The following is an 11,285-nucleotide window of genomic DNA, read 5'->3' as shown; positions in this document are numbered from 1 at the left end:
TAAAGTATAGTGAGAAGACTCACCTCGTAAGATAGCTAGTAAAAGTCTCGTGCCCGAAATCCTCGGTCTAGCCTCCGCCTATCACAATTAATATTTCTAATTAATATTTTACTCTTATCTCTGAAAAGTGGGTAGAAGACCATTCTACCCTTCCCTGACCTTTTTCACTCATTTTGACCAACCCCTAAAGTCAACAGAAGTCAACTCCAATCAACGATCCAACTTTGACCAGACTCGTCGAGTGCACTCGGGAGACTCGTCGAGTCCAGTCGATTCATGGCAACCCCAGAAAGCTCCAACTCGACGAGCTAACCCCTAACTCGACGGTTCACCATCTGACTCAGTTCATCGGGACAAAACGCTGGGCTACTCGCCGAGTCGGCGGCTCGACTCGGCGAGTCTATTAAGACTCTTTTGCATTCAGACGATTTAGTGCAAGATACTTTCCCAAACTTTAGATCTATGCACTAAAGGCTCATTAATCACGTAAAGGTTCGACCTTTATGACCATACATCACTCATCTAGCTCTATTTGACAAAATAACCCTCATAATGGTGTCATAAGCTCAATATTCTTATATGACTGCATAAAGCTGGGTTCTTGGGGATCTCTGGACCTCTCAAGGTCCAGATCTGATTGTTGGTGCATGGAAATGCTCCACAAATAATGAGTGTTTATTAGGTTGTATTTTCCCTTTATTGTATTTATGGTGTAAATACTCTCCCTCCTATATAAAGGGAGAGTTGGTCATTTATTCCTTTTTAGCTAGCTCATTTTACTTTTCTTACAATTTAATCTCTAGAGAGAGAAAGTTGGTGGGTTCTCCCATCCAGGGAGAGTTTCTCTCCCACCATGTTCTTCATGAATATCAATATTCTTCTCTCTTTGTTCTTAGTCTTTTTCATGAACTCATAATATGTTCTTTGTGTTCATACTTACAAAAACACGATTAATCTCGAGATATCTTTCTTCCGCACTCACCGTTCGTTATAAAAATGGGTCTCAACAATTGGTATCAGAGCCAAAGTGGTTGCTTTTTGAAAACGGAACTCTGATTTTTCAAAGAGCCTTCTATACCACTAAAGCTCATTTCTTCAAAACAAAAAAAAACAATTTCAAATGGCACAATCATTATCTCTAAATGTTTCCAACGGTGTCGGTGGTTCTAACCGAGCCCCAATACTAGTCGCAAATGAATATCATCACTGGTCACAAAGAATGGAAAGGTACTTGAGAAGACTGGGTAGAGATGTATGGCGATCCGTAGAAGAAGGACCACATGTTCCAGTCCTTACACCAGTCCAAACTGACGGTGCTGCAACCAGGCTAGGAGGAGGTCAACCAGCCATGAGCCGTCCCACCAAGGATGATCTCGATAAAATGGAAAATGATGTTGTTGCTTTTTATGAAATCTCCTACGGAGTTGCTCCTGACAACTTCGATATTATCATAAATTGCAAATCAGCGAAAGAGATCTGGGATGTTCTCAAAAACCTGTACGAAGGCTCAGAACAAGCACAAGATAAGAAGCTTACTACCGCACTCAACGAGTTCAACAACTTCAAAGCTCATACTGGAGAAAGTTTGGAAGACTCCTTCAAAAGGTTCAACCTGATAGTCACCAAGTTATCCAATGCGGGCACCATCCGCAGTAACCATGAAATCAATCTTCAGTTTCTTAATGGTTTGGGCAGACATTGGACTACGGCCAAGATGATAGTCCAAGGCGATAGAAAGATTCACTCCCTGTCACTTTACAAGCTCTATGGAGAGCTGCAAGCTCAAGAATCCACCGTACTCAAAGACTGTGCTGACTTCGGAGGACCACTTGCTCTCATAGCACAAGCTACACCGCAGTCACCTTACCCTTCCTCGTATGACACTCTACCGCAGTCATACGAAGCGGCATCTGAATATGATGATGAAGAAGATTTTCAGAAGGCTATTGCTCTGGTTAGCCAACAGTTCAACCGTCTACCACCTCCTTCCTTCCGCAAGAATCAGCAGTTCAACAAACCTCCATTCAACCGTAACTTCGGTTCTCAGAATAACTACTCTCGATTTCCCAAAAGTTCTCATCCACCACCGCAATCTCAGAATATTCAACCAAAGGAGGTACCACAGTCTCCTCAAATCACTAACTCTGGTACTCCTTCAGAAGACAAGACTGATGTTGTAATTTGTCACAAATGCAACAAAGAGAATCACTTTGCACGAGATTGTAAGGCCAATGTAGTAAAAGACAGAGCATTCTACCTTAGAATGGCTCAAGAGTTGGAAGACAAAGAAAAAGCTGAAAAGGCAAGGGCATACGTGGCCCATGTCAAAAGAGACCATCAAGTCTGGTCATCCGAAGACGAAGATGAGGCCATCAGCAGTGTCAAAGGAAAAGGGAAAATCTGTATGCTGGCCACTGCGGATGATGATGGGTCTACAATGTTGAACAAGAACTACTGCTACATGGCAAAGGATGGAACACAAAGCATCGTCGAACAGGTAAAACTCATGATCCAAACTCTAAACTATAGCATGCATGACTGTCAGCCTTACATAGATGATCTTAATGACACTTGTGCTGCCGTCCTTACAGACTATAATAAAGCCTTAGATGAGAAGAACATTGCGTCCCAAGAGATGTTCCACGTGAGAGGACGACTGGATAACAAAAGACTTAAGATGGCTATGTTAGAGAAGGACCTAGAGTTAGAAAAGGATGCAAGAATGTTAAGTGAAACCCAATTAGAGATAGCTTTGAACCAGAGAGATTTAGCTCAGAGAGAAATTGTACGCTTAAATCTCTTAATTGAAAAATTGTTTAATGAAAGTGAAGCTATTGAAAATTTGGTAAACAATGGAACCGTGGACAATACATACAATTGGGGTTGGTCAAATGGATATCCTACCTCAATGGATTCCTCACCCCAGTTCAACAAAGACAGACTGTATGTCCCTCCAGACCGAGAATTTCATTTCCCTATCAATGACAAGACTTTTCCCGAAGATATTAAAACTCACTTCGGTAGACTGCACAACTTAAGCAATAATTGTGTCATTGAGGAAATTGTGCCGGAGGTTTCGGGTCACACATGTGATCAAATTCCTATCTGTGGCACCATCTATCCAAATTCTCAAACTTCATCCGTAGTTGATGAAGAGATTGTTGTTGAGGGCCCCGAAGTCTCAAAAGACTTTCCATCTCTGTCCTCAGACCGCAGTGTCTCTCACTGTAGTCAAATGTCCCACAAATGTCCCACCGAAGTCCCATCTAAGACTTACTCAGCGGTAGTCAAGTAATCCCTACCACAGTCATCAGTTCAAGGAACTGTAACTCTTCAGCCAATATTTCATGAACTACCTATAGAAAATTTTGAAGTAGGTCAGTGTTCCCAAATTCCTGAATCCTCAAGTTCTGATGACTCAAGTCCGCGTTTTCAAAATCATTCTAAGAATTCCAGGAAACCGCAGTTGAACAGCAATGACTGCGGTTCACCAAAATCTTTGGCAAAAAAGGCTTTTAAAAAAGAAATCAGATCTCGCGGTACTAATAGACAAATTTTTTCAAAAAACAAGAAGCAAGTCAGATTTCCTAAATCCAAAAGTCCTAAAAAATTTGTTTTCTCTCACTACATTTCAAAAAACTCTTCTTTCATGAAAACAAACAAAAAGGAAAGTTTAGTTTCAAAAGTCATTCCTACTCCTTCCGACACAACCCAAAAGGGTGTTCAATCTTTTCGAAACTATGTTTTTCAGGTCTATTCTTCAAATGATCCTAAATGGAAAGGTATTTTACCCACTCCAACACTTTTAAAGTCACGTCAAAATTTCAAATGGAAGGGTATCTTACCAAATCCATCAAAAAGAATTCAGAAATCTACACGAGCTAAAACCTTTCATAAACAGACTTTTTCAAAACCCAAAAACACTCGTGTCAGGAATAACCCATCTTGGACCGGTAACAGATCCAAAACATCCTTAAAACCGCTGACCAATCACAGTGTTAGATCAAAAGACAAAATCTCCTTTTGTAAATGTCAGTGTAGTTGTCAAAAGGTTTTATCTCATGTCAAATCGAGTCAGAGTCAGAAACCTCGTATTATTTCAAAAAATCACAACACTCCAAATCTACTCAAACACCCAGGACTAGGCTCAAAAGTTGACAAGAGACCTGTCCCTGCAACCTCGGACCATGCATCACTCAGAAACACATCAATTGTCCCAGGCTCCAAACTTGTTTGGATGCCTAAACTAACCATGTAATTCTCAGGCTTTGTGCAAGGAGGAACAAGAAGAAGAGTGGTTAATTGACAGTGCCTGCTCCTTGCACATGACCGGAAGGTTAGAGTACCTTCGGGATTTCAGGCCTATATGCAATGGTGGAAATGTCACGTTTGGTAACAATGCAAACGGTGTCATCCGAGGTTACGCTGTTCTCACTACGGGGAACTTTTCCATTCAGAAGGTTGCTCATGTAGAAAGCCTTAAACACAATCTCATCAGTGTTGGCCAACTATGTAAAGCAGGACATCGTGTTGAATTTGATGATCAATTTTGCTACGTAATGACGAGTGATAGAAACAATTGCCTGATCAAATCTCGATCCGAAGGTACCATGTACCCTTTGGATGTTTCTCTAATCATTGATAAACCGCAGTTGTGCTTCTTGTCCAAAGCTGTATCCGAAGTCAGCTGGCTATGGCACCGTAAGCTAGCTCATCTCAACTTCCGGTACATCAACAACTTAGTCACTGGAGAACTAGTCCGCGGTCTCCCTATTCTCAAATTTAGCAACGATACTCTCTGTCCGGCTTGTGAATGTGGTAAGCAGTCTAAAGCAAGTCACCCTCTGATAATGGACTCTTCTATTTCTGAACCACTGGAGCTATTGCACATTGATCTCTGCGGTCCATCAACCGTAGCCAGCCTCCACCACAAGAAGTATATACTGGTTATTGTTGATGACTATACACGCTTCACATGGGTTTTCTTCCTCATACTCAAATCAGAGACACTGCAGATCTTCATCAACTTCATCAAAGAAATCAAACTTCAGATCAAGCTTCCAGTTAGACGCATCCGCAGTGATAATGGAACCGAGTTCACTAATCATCTTCTTAACAGTTTCTTGGTGTCCAAAGGCATTTCTCACAACTTCTCAGCACCCTACACACCGCAACAAAATGGTGTAGTAGAAAGAAGGAACCGCACACTGGTAGAAGCAGCCAGATCCATGCTTAACTTCGCTCACCTTCCTCTCTACTTCTGGGCTGAAGCAGTAGCAACCGCATGTTTTGTCCAAAACCGAAGTATTGTGTGCAAACGCCTCAATAAAACACCATATGAGGGCCTTAACAACCGCAAGCCCAATGTTCGCTTCTTTCATATTTTTGGGTGTAGATGCTTCGTGATCAACAACAGAGATCAGCTCAACAAGTTTGCACCGAAGTCCGACGAAGGCATATTCCTTGGTTACTCCACTAACAAGGTTGCTTATCCAGTGCTCATCAGGCGTACAAGGCTGATCATTGAAAGCTTCGATGTGAAATTTGATGATTCTCACATCCGCGACGCCCCTCCATCCATTGAAACCACCGCAATCATGGAAAGTGACATTCCTGCCTCTTTAGGTCTCTTGAATCTAGTTGAAGTCAACTATGAGGATCTTTTCGATCCTATTGAAACGGCGAAACTATCCGAAGTTCTTGTGTCACCCGCAACTCAACAACAACATGCTGATGTTTCTGGACCATCTCTATCTGAAGTAGCCTCTCTCAATACTTCCACCTCTCCGGTTGAGGGGGAAAGATCTACTCCGGATCTAGCCGCAACCGTCGAGGTTCCAGTACTTGATGTTGTTCAAATTCCTGTCCGCAGAGAAGCATTACCATCAAACGTATCTTCGGATTCGGATGATGAACTCATAGAAAATATCGACACTAGAACTGATCCAAGGATTGTCACTCTCCCATCTGCAGTCCAGGGGGAACCTTCTCAGGTTCCAGAGGAACTCCTATCTGCAACCCAGGGGGAACCTCTCCCAACTGCTCAAGAGAATTCCGTTCCAATAGATCAAGATGACTCAGCAGGATGTTCTCAAGTCCAGGGGGAACTGTCATCTCCAACCGCAGATTCCTCTGACATTCAAGATATTCCCTCTACCGCAGCTGCTGATCATCTGCTGTCACGTCTTCATGTATGGACGAAAGACCACCCACCAGGTCAAATCATTGGGAACCCATCCGCAGGCATCCAGACGATCTTCCAAGGACCTATCTGATCACTGCCACTATGCATCATTTATGTCCTCGGTAGAACCCAGAACGATCAAAGAAGCATTGCTTGAACCTGACTGGATAGCTGCAATGCAAGAAGAGCTTGAAGAATTTCAAAGAAATAAAGTTTGGCAGCTCGTTCCGAAGCCACGTGGTCACTCCATTGTTGGCACTAGATGGGTGTTCAAAAATAAGTTGGATGAATCTGGTGCGGTAGTCAGAAACAAGGCAAGGCTAGTTGCAAAGGGGTATAGTCAACTTGAAGGCATTGACTACGATGAAACGTATGCTCCGGTAGCACGCATGGAAGCTATCCGGATCTTTTTAGCATACGCAGCCCACAAAAACGTCAAGGTACACCAAATGGACGTTAAGAGTGCCTTTCTCAATGGGGAACTAAAAGAAGAGGTTTATCTTCAGCAACCTCCAGGCTTTGAAAATGTTGAATTCCCATACCACTGCTACAAGCTTGAAAAAGCAGTCTACGGTCTGAAGCAAGCCCCAAGAGCATGGTATGAGACTCTTTCTGAATTCCTTGTCTCATCCGGGTACAAGAGAGGAGTGATTGATCCCACACTATTCAGAAAAGCAAATGGCGACCACCTCATGATGGTACAGATATATGTGGATGATATCATCTTCGGTTCGACTGATCAAGGCATGGTGGATGAATTTGCTAAGCTCATGGCCAACAAGTTCAAAATGAGCATGAATAGAGAGATTAATTTCTTTCTAGGTCTTCAAGTGAAACAAGTACCGCAAGGCATATTCATTCATCAAGAAAAATACACCACTGAACTATTGAAGAAATATTCTATGGACAACTGTTCATCTGCTAAGGTCCCCATGTCCTTCGGTTATAAGATCTATGCTGATCCCTCAGGCGAATATGTGGATCACAAGACTTATAGAGGCATCATCCGCTCTTTGATGTACCTCACTGCAAGCAGGCCAGACATTGTCTTTGCAACTGGTGTATGTGCAAGGTATCAGGCTGACCCAAAAGTCTCACATATGACCGCAGCCAAACAGATACTACGGTACCTGAAAGGAAGCAAATCTCTTGGTCTATGGTACCCCGCAGGCAATGACTTCAGCCTGCAAGCTTTCACAGATGCGGATCATGCCGGATGCAAGCTCGATCGAAAAAGCACTTCAGGAGGATGTCAATTCTTGGGTGAAAGACTAGTCAGCTGGTCCTCAAGAAAACAAAGTTATGTCTCTCTATCCACTGTAGAAGCCGAGTATGTGGCCGCAGCCAGCTGTTGCTCTCAAGTCCTTTGGATGAAAACTCAACTAATGGACTACGGGTATAGAATGTTGCGGATACCGATCTATTGTGACTCTGAAAGTGCTATTGCTATTTCTCACAATCCAATTCAGCACTCCAAGACTAAGCACATTGAACTACGGTATCATTTCATCAAAGACCACATCTTAAAAGGTAATATTGAACTCATCTTTGTCCCTTCTCATGAAGAGATTGCTGATGTGTTCACAAAAGCGCTCGATTCAACAAAGCTTAACATCTTCCTGCAAATGTTAGGAATGATGAATCCAGACCCGCAATTCTTTTTGAATTGTTAGCTACCGCAGACCATCCTTGGTCTCCATTGCGGTTCTAACTGAGAATTACATGTGATAGATGGTTTTGGTACCGCTGTCTAGGTACCGCAACCATATATCATACGTATCTCTCATAGGTCTTTATGGTCTGTTATTACTAATCTTTGTACAAGTGTTTTCCTCAGTTTCTCACTACAGCCTTTCCTTGATCATCCGCAATGATGTTTCTCAACCGCAATGAAAGTTTCATCCGCAATGACGTTTCTCAACCGCAATGAAAGTTCCATCTGCGATGACATTTCCAACTGCAATGAATTTTCCATCCGCGATCATCATGATAATTTCTCAACTGTTTTATCAACTCTTGAATCTTTGTGTGCTATTTAATGATCCTTCATTAAATTAAACATTAAAGACAAAAAACATTCTCTTTAGAAACTGTCACATTCTCTTTCTGAATAATCCTTGTATCAGACCTATTTTAGGGATGATGACAAAAAGAACGTTTTTCAATAAACTCATCCTTAATTTGTCCTTTCCTCTCCCCAATACGTCCCATCCGTTACAACTTCCTCTCCCATCACCCCCACGATCACCTGACGTATTGACATGCGTCTGACTTTACATTAAATGCAAAACCCCTTTTGGAAATCTCCCAAAATCTCTTCAAACCCGTTTTAATTATGTGTGACTGAGATTTAATCCAAAATTCATCGATTCCCCCCAAAACCCCAATCGACGTTTTACCCTATCCTTACCATTTACCTAGGGTTAAACATTTTTTTTACCCCTTTTATAAACCCATCTTCTTCCCAAACAATACTTTACGTTTTCTGAATATCGATTCTTTCTCCCAAATTCCTCAAAACCCAAAAACTTTCAAGAACTCTATTTTCTTCTCTCAAATCTTCAACAATGGTGAAATCAGGTGCATCAAAGAAGCAATCCAAGGCTTCAGGTTCTATAAATCCAACAGGTTCCGACTCTCCAACAATTGCTTCAAGTAATTTCAGAGCAATATTTGAAGATCATCCTTCATATAATGCTCCCATCAAGCTTATGATCAAGTTTCTCAGGAACCACCCTCTGTTTGGTCCATTCGATGCATTTACAGACGTTGTTCCAATTTCTACTCTATTTAAATGTGCATTCTCTGCATATCGCCCAATGGAGAACCCCCAAGAAGTTCACCTCAATCTCATGAACGATTCTTTGGTCATCTTGTCCAAAGAAAAGTTCTTAAATGCCATTAATCTTCTGGTTCACCCATCCATCAAGATTTTCTCACCTTCAGTGGCAGACGTTACATCCGCACTCTACGAGATGGGGTATCAGAAACCAATTCGAGGGAGTGGTGAGTTCAAAAAGAATCAGCTGCCTGCGGTATGGCAGTTTGTGTGTCATTTTGTCATCCGCTGTCTATCCGGCAGAACCGGAGGCATCGACAACATGGGACTGAAGCTACTGGAATTGGTATGGAGCATCTACACATGCCACGACGTAAACTATGGACAAATCCTTTGGGACGACTTCCTCCAATACATTCCCAAAGAGCACCCAAGGGAGAACCCAACTGAGCTCACATTTGCACGATTCTGGTCACTTTGCATCTCAGACTTACATGCGGATGCTGGAATAGACATGGGTAGTGACATCTGTTGGATTAATGTCTAAGTCCATAACTATAATTGGTAAGACTTGACCCGACCCGGCATGGTCCATTTGGGTTGCATGGCATCATGCATTTGGATAGACTATAATGAGAGAAATAACACTTAAGGTTGGTTAATATATTATAAGTTCTAATATATTAATAATGTTATTTAATTAGTATTGATCAAGAATCATGTGAGTGCTTGGCCAAGCCAGGACTGATTTGATTTGTTCAATCAGTCAGTCATCATGAATCGGAAATCGGGAAACAACAAATGGACAGAGAGAATGATTGATAATCCATGTCTCAGTCCATATGATATCTAGAATGGAGGAATATATGATCCCTTATCTAATGGACAAGTCATTGACAAAGGTCAGAGTTCATCGACAAGGTCAGAGTTCGACAGAAGCTTTTGAGAGCTACGATTGCTGATCGGTTCCTGAAGTCATACGCAATAATAGTTTTAGACTTATCCAAGTGGGAGACTGTTGGATTAATGTCTAAGTCTATAACTATAATTGGTAAGACTTGACCCGACCCGGCATGGTCCATTGGGGTTGCATGGCATCATGCATTTGGATAGACTATAATGAGAGAAATAACACTTAAGGTTGGTTAATATATTATAAGTTCTAATATATTAATAATGTTATTTAATTAGTATTGATCAAGAATTAATTTGGAATTAATTAAGTGATCAAAAGGAGACTAATTAAATATATGGGTTGATTGTGTAAATCATTCATTCTTATATATGTGGGCTTGTGATCCAAGATTCCTTATGTTAGACTAAGTCCATGGGGTGACCCATGGATACTCCATGGAGGTTAAAATCCATGGAGCATAAGGAATGGGTAAAGTTATGAGTTACATGGTGTAACCCTAATAGCCACCATATAAAAGAATCCCATGGCTCAAGAAATCGTGCACTAATGTGTGAGTGTGAGGGCTAGACGATTTCAAGGAGTGTTCAAGTTTCTCTCAAGTTATTCCAAGTGTATTTGGTGTTGTGTGAACCATTTGAGGTGTCACACTTGGGCCACTAGGCACTCAAGCTTCATGAAGACATTCTACATCAAAGAGGTATGTATTCTATCTTGTTATATTTATTATTTTGTATGCTAGATTAGGATAATACCTTGGATGTTCATAATTGTATGTATAATAGAGAAAACATAGATCCAAGGTATTTAGGGTTGCATGTACACTTAGGAGTGTTAGAATGCTCATAACCCAACAGTGGTATCAGAGACTAGGCTTGGTTTCTTGTTATACTTGCAAAAGTAGCTGAAAAATCGAGTTGGATGCATATATTCGATTGTTTTGGCTGGAATTGGACTAGGAACATTACCCTAAGATGTTTTTTGACTTATAAACTTGTTTTTGATGTGGTAATGTTCATGATAATCCAATTTCTAAGATAATTGTCATAATTTCAAGATTTGTATTAGTTTGTATGTTCATGCTAATTTCTTGAAGATTGATGATTTGAATTATCTTGCTCTTATGAGGTTCTTAGATTAATAGAAAAGTTGTGTGAAATAGTTATTTTCAATCCATTTTAATCTAAGAGTTGATTCCAAAGTGTGTTTTTGTAACTTGTCCTCAAGTTATATGAAAAGTCACATTTAAGAATCATAAAACTCATAAAAGTTGGCAAAGGTTACAAAATGAAGAGTCTAGTTCTAATTAAATGGTTTTATGACTCCATAACTTGTCCTCAAGTTATGGAGGTTCAAGAGTCTCTTCATTAAATTAAAAAAAAAAGTGTAACCTTAATTAGTTCCATAAG

This window comes from Lactuca virosa, chromosome 8, assembly GCF_052849685.1.
Source record: "Lactuca virosa cultivar CGN04683 chromosome 8, Lactuca_virosa_CGN04683_v6, whole genome shotgun sequence".
Lineage (NCBI taxonomy): Eukaryota > Viridiplantae > Streptophyta > Magnoliopsida > Asterales > Asteraceae > Lactuca > Lactuca virosa.
This window is presented reverse-complemented; position numbering follows the sequence as displayed.